Source organism: Cavia porcellus, unplaced genomic scaffold (assembly GCF_034190915.1).
Source record: "Cavia porcellus strain 051 isolate PalLab524CR breed Dunkin Hartley unplaced genomic scaffold, mCavPor4.1 scaffold_29, whole genome shotgun sequence".
Lineage (NCBI taxonomy): Eukaryota > Metazoa > Chordata > Mammalia > Rodentia > Caviidae > Cavia > Cavia porcellus.
The window spans coordinates 11,767,670-11,773,731 of NW_026947512.1; the positions used below are offsets into that span (position 1 = coordinate 11,767,670).

Here is a 6,062-nt window from a genome sequence, read left to right on the forward strand (position 1 = left end):
TGTACAGTCTTTTTTTGAGTCTGTGCCATCTTATTCTAACCTGTTGAATTATTTTTACAGTATTTTGTGTAAGTTTTCTTTTTTAGATGAAAAATAAGCACTGATTTCCACAAGCAAACACATATTTGTAGTAAGCAGTTTTATGCAGACATCATGGTTACATGCACTACATTGTTACATGCACTACAGTCTAGATTCCTTCATCTGTTGTACTGTGATTGTACATTTAGGAGTGAAGAGAATGGCTCTGAGACTCACAAATTAGTGTTGAGTGGGACACCTGGCTAATACCCAACATCTTGCTTTTTTATGGCTTCTGTTTCAATCAAGACCATCTTTATGCTAAGCAAAATGGTCTTGCTCTTGATACCCTCATGAGGCAGAGTACTTATCTTTGTACTCTTACTCACTTACTGTTTTGAATTCCCATTAAACATTCCTGGCAGTTGGAGGGTAAATGTAAGTTTATTGTCTTGTTGAAACCATACATAAATTAGTGAAAAGAAGAAAGATTTTTGTAGATTTGGGAGAATTTATACAAAAATCAAATGTAATGTGAACTGTTAGAATCTTGATTCTAATAAATATACAGGCATTTTTTATACAGTTAAGTAAATGTATAAGCATTATTAACTGACATTTTTGTACAGTGTGATAGCAATCTGGTGAGATTAAAAATCCATATTTTTATATCCATATTTAGTGTCTAGAATTTCATTTAATGTAATTAAAATAATGGAAAATAATAACCACTATAGTGAAGGTTGTAAATCTCCCAACAGTCTGCAATTAGGTGTTCATTGGCGTCATATCTGACAGACCACAGTAAAGAAAGTTCCGAGGGAGAAGATTAAATGCAGCCAACTCTGAATGAATGATGATACTATCTACAATGGAAGTTTCAAAATCAGACTGCTGTCTTTACTGCTTGCCTAGGCATGTACATGTACCAGCTATCCTCAGTGTACTATTTATATGTCACAAACACAAACTGAAAGTGGTAATAATGATGGTAAAAATGGGGGAGGTGGGTGGGGAGAAAAGCGGAATAAAAAGAATCAAGGTGTGTTTGGTACATGTACTCACTCTGTGTAAGATGTGTTAAACATCTCCATGTACTCCAAACATAAAATGAAGAAAAACCCACAGTGGGAATTTCTGGACTTGAACTCAGCAATACTCTTGCCTCAGCCTCCCTGGTACTGGATTTACAGGCATATGCCACCGTGCCTGGCCTGGAAATTTCAAAAAACTGTATCTGCTGTTTTTACCACTTTCCTAGGCCATTCCTGCTCATAAGTATAACAGGTGATCAAAATACAGTGAATGTTGCTCTCAGGTACCATCCAATGGGAAGGCAGGCTTGTAAAAACATTTCACTGGGGGCTGGGGATTTAGCTCAGCGGCATAAACGCCTGCCTTGCAAGCAGGCAGTCGTGAGTTCGATCCCCGGGACCGATAAAAAGGAAAAACAAAACAAAAAAAAAAGTAAAAAAATAAAAATAAAAATAAAACATTTCACTATTTCTGCATCCACCTAATTCACTGTATCTGGCACCATGCAATTTCCAGCTCTTCCCCAAAATGACCATGAAAAGCAAACATTTCGAATCCATTCAGGGCATCAAGTCAACAATAACATGCAACTAAAGACAGTCATGAAAGAAGACTTCCAGAACTGCCCAGAGAATGCTGGGCTTGGTGGTACACCTCTGTAATCCCAGCAGTTGGGCAGCTGAGGGAGGAGGATCTCTGCAAGTTCAAGGCCATCCTTAACTACATAGGGAGACCGTGTTTCCAAAAAAACAAAAAAAGCAAGAACAATGAGATATGTTCAAAGTGGGCGGGCAGAGGAAGGTATTTTTAAGGGGATTAATGGCCTAGTGTCTTCTACTGTAATAAAATGTAACTATATTTTGATCATACTCTGTAGTACATTACTTAATGACCTCATCTGAAACTCAGACTAATAGGAATTTTTGTTTTTGTGTACAACAGTATTTCAATCCAAATTGCAGTGATCAATTAGTAAATGTCTTTGGTTTCTATATGGTGGTTTATCCAGTAAATGAGTACCACGGCTTTTTGGAAAATCCAACATTCAAAAATTTAGCACCTACTCACTGAACAACCACTACAGTATGCATAATAATGTCTACCTTCAAGGAGCCCTAATTATGGGTCTTGGCAAGTACATAATTTTAAGATGGTAAAACAGTGACAGAACACTACACAATTACGAGTTATTTAACTCCATTCTCAAAGGAAGCCAGGCATGCTGGTGCTTGTCTGTAATCCCAGCAGTCTTAGAGGCTGAAGCAGGAGGGTAGCAAGTTTGAGCCCACACAAGAAAGCTTACTTTTGGTTGGTTGGGCTTGCCTAAGGAAGTGGCCTGGAAGGTTAGAGCAGAGATGGGAGAGGGACGAGGGGACTGAGAGTGTTGGAAGAGGAGATAATGGCCGGATGCAGTGCAGTGCTTGAGCTTGCCTGGCATGTGTTAAGCCTTGGATTCAATTCACGGTGACACTCGTATGTGCACACACAGTTTATCAACTGTAATCTCAGCGCTTTAGGAAGTTGATGCAGAAGGATCACAGGTTTAAGGCCAGCCTGGGTAAAACAGTAATTTAGCAAGGTCCTGTTTTCAAAATAAAAAGATGTAAAAATACTGGGGTATAATTGAGCACAAAGGCTGGGTTAAACACACAGTACCGCCAAAAATAAAAGCTTGACCATGAGGAGTGCACCCTGTAATCTCAGCTACTCAGGAGCTGGGGCAATGTGGTGAGACCACATCTCAGGAAAAAAAAAAAAAATACAGGTTGGGAATGGAACTGACTGGTAGAGCTACTTAGCTGGCATGCAAGTGGCCCTTGATTTCCATGCCGGATTAAAAAAAAAAAAAAAAAAAAAAAAAGCAGAGAAACCAGATTTGTGTCGTTTGTTCACAGATAAAATGCAGCCAGCCTGAGTGTCTCATGCTCCCAGGCAGTGCCTTTGCTGTCTGAAGAGCACACTTTTCAGTGTAAGGTTCAACATAGTCATTTTTTGAAGATCGTGTTCTGCCTATCAGAGACCTTAATGTCAGGGAGTAAGGTGGAAGACAACCCTCTCTGGAGACGGAGGAAAGTGGTGGCTCAGCCTGAGTACACCACTGAGACAGGAGGATCACTGCAAGTCTGAGGCCAGGCTGAATGAACTACATAGCGAGACCCTCTCAGAACAAAAAGGTTGAAATCCTTATCTGCTATTTTGAGTCATTTGCCAATTCCTTAGTAATTAGAAGCCGAGAAAGATCAGAAGCTGGGGTGGGAAGGAGGGGTGATATGATTATTCTGATTTGAAGTCGGATAGGGCCTGAGACAAAGTCCAGTTAGGAATAATTGTGATAGACTTAGAAAAGATAACGACGCCCTGCACCCTGGCAGTGGGATTCAGAGGGTGGGATCCCTGAGACTAGGCAATTGTAACAGGAGGACGTGTCATGAGCATGGTGATCGCTGCTGAGCATGCCCTGCGTGATTGGTGGCAGTCAGCTGCTTCCCTTTGGTCTCCTTAAGCAGACAGTACTTCAGTCCCTGTATCATCAGTTTAAAGGAGGAAAATGACTTCGACAGCATCAAAGCACTAAAAAATAGTTACAAGGAAAATTTAGTTATTTTAGTTTATCAGCACTGTCTTACCCTCCCAAATCCAAAAGCCCTGAAGTTATCTGCAGGTGCCTTCTGCTTCTCCTTAGTCTCTGCACTTGCTCCTGGTCTACGGCAAGGCCTTCCACTCCGCTCCCAGTCGGGACCTGGCGAGCACCTATTGCTGCAGGCTGGCCTGTTTTTCTCCGGGCAGTGGGCAGCACAGGAGTTTTGCCTTTAGCACCTTTCTGGGTAGCTGAGCTGCCATAACCACTCAAGGCATTAGTCCTGAAGCCAATGTTTCTGTAGAGTTAGACCTCATCCCCAGGCAGCATCTGTGCTCAGCACAGACCATTTGGAAAGGTGAGGCTTGGCACCCTGCATTCATTCCCAGCTGTCCCTCCTTATCCTCCGATGGACTAGGTCAGCTCACTAGAATCAACCTCAGAAGACACGGACAAGAAGCACCAGGCACATACTGGTCTGCATGTGTCAACTCTTAGCTGGATCTCATGGCACATGCCTCCTGTAATCCTGGCACTTGGGAGACTGAGGCAGGGGGATTTCAAGTTCCGGGCCAGCCTGAGCTACAAAGCAAGATCCTGTTAAAAAAAAAAAAAAAAAAAACGAAAACAAAAACTCTTGGCTTAAACATTCAAGTTTTGTACGAACTGTTTTGTGTTTCTCTAGGCAGCTATTTAAATGTGTTTTTCAAGGGACTTTCTCCTAAGTCTGCCCTCTGCTTCTCCATCTTATTTTTCTTTTACTGCTACAGCTTTTGAACTAAGATACAAGCAATGAGCTTTGACCAAACCCCATGCATTTTGGTCTTGCTCAACCCACCAAAGGGTACCCTCGCCCAGAGATTCTGTTCGGAGGAGGTGCAAGCCCTCTGGATAAGTAAGCAGCCGCTTTGCTTACCTCACTATAATCTTAATTTTCCATTTGGGAGCCATTTAAAGTGTTTTTTAGCTGCGCACCATGGTGCCTCTGGGTAGTGCCAGCCTTGGGAACGTGAGGTTGGGAGGGTCACCTGAGCACAGGAGTTCAAAACCAACTTTGGCAACATAATAGAACCCTATCTCAAAAAATAGTGATACTGTGGTATTGACAGGACTTTGAGATAACAGCCAGAGGGAAGAAGAAGGCAACTGTAGCTTCACAATGAGAAAAGGTATCCGAGAATGATGTCACACACCTGTGATCTCAGGAGGCTGAGGCAGGAGAATTGAAGCGACTTTGGGGCAAGTCTGGCCCACATCGTTCAAGGCCAGCCTGAGCTAGATCGAGAGACCTTGTCTCAATACCATAACAAAGAGGGGAAAGATAAATCAGGCTGTTAATTATGAGGCGAGATGCGAGATGCGGCAGCTGGGTGTGGTGGCAAATGCCTGTCTATAATCTCAGCACAGGATGACTGATGAATTTGAGGCCAGCCTGGAAGATCCTGGGGGGAGAGAAGGAGGTTTGGGAAAGTCTTTGTAGTCCTGGGATAGAGTATAGTGTAGCTGGCAATGGTGGGTAGCACTCTGGGAGGCTGAGGCAGGAGGATCATAAGTTGGAACCCAGCCCAGGCAACTCAGTGACTTCATGGGAGGCCCTGTCTCAAAATGAAGGAGTGTGAAGGCCCCAAGTTCAATTCCAAGTACTGCAAATAGAAAAGAAGGATGAGAAGTTTAGGTGTGCAGGCAAACTGGACAAGACAGGTGAGCCCGCTCCCCTGATGCCATCGCCACAAGGCAGTTCCTGAAGAGGACTCCCGGGGGGGCAACATCTTCTAAAGCACTTTTTGCACCATGTGCAAAGTCATACCGGCTCAGCAGCTAAGCTCTACCCTGCCCAGACACCTGCCCTGGGGAGGGGGCGGGAAGAAGGGAATGAAGGAGGGCAGGAGGGAAGAGCCTGCCTGTCAGTCGTCCGCAGAACTTCAATGGGTCTAAATTTCTTCAAACACAAAAAATTTTTTTAAACATGGAACACTTCATGAATTTGCGTGTCATCCTTGCACAGGGGCCATGCTAATCTCTGTATCTTCCAATTTTAGTACATGTGCTGCCAAAGCAAGCATCAAACACAAATGTTATTGAGTATCTGGGACCTTCAAGGCCCAGAGCTGTGTGCACTGGACATGTTCAATAAATATTTGCTGTTTTGATTTCCCTGAAACCAAACTGAACTTTCTAACTGTTGTGAGGATTAGGGCAAATTCCAGGGTGATACTCAGAGTCTCAGCTAACAGCTGCCAAATAATGGGCAGGATTAACTTTGATAAACTGTCTCATTGTAATGAAAATACTACCATTGCCTAATAAACTGAAAATGCAGGGCAGGTAGAGATCCCACGGTGTTTTCTTGCTAGATTTCCCACCAAATTTCCATGGAAGTGTTCATCCTTGAGTTACTCAGTAGCCACAAAAAGAGCTGGGCCCTGCC

At 43.2% G+C, this 6,062-nt stretch overlaps 1 pseudogene; it reads right to left on the reverse strand.

Annotated features, from left to right (window-relative positions):
• Window positions 1–5,594: 5,594 nt before the first annotated feature.
• LOC111758345 (U6 spliceosomal RNA) lies at window positions 5,595–5,693 on the reverse strand (annotated as a pseudogene).
• Window positions 5,694–6,062: the final 369 nt, after the last annotated feature.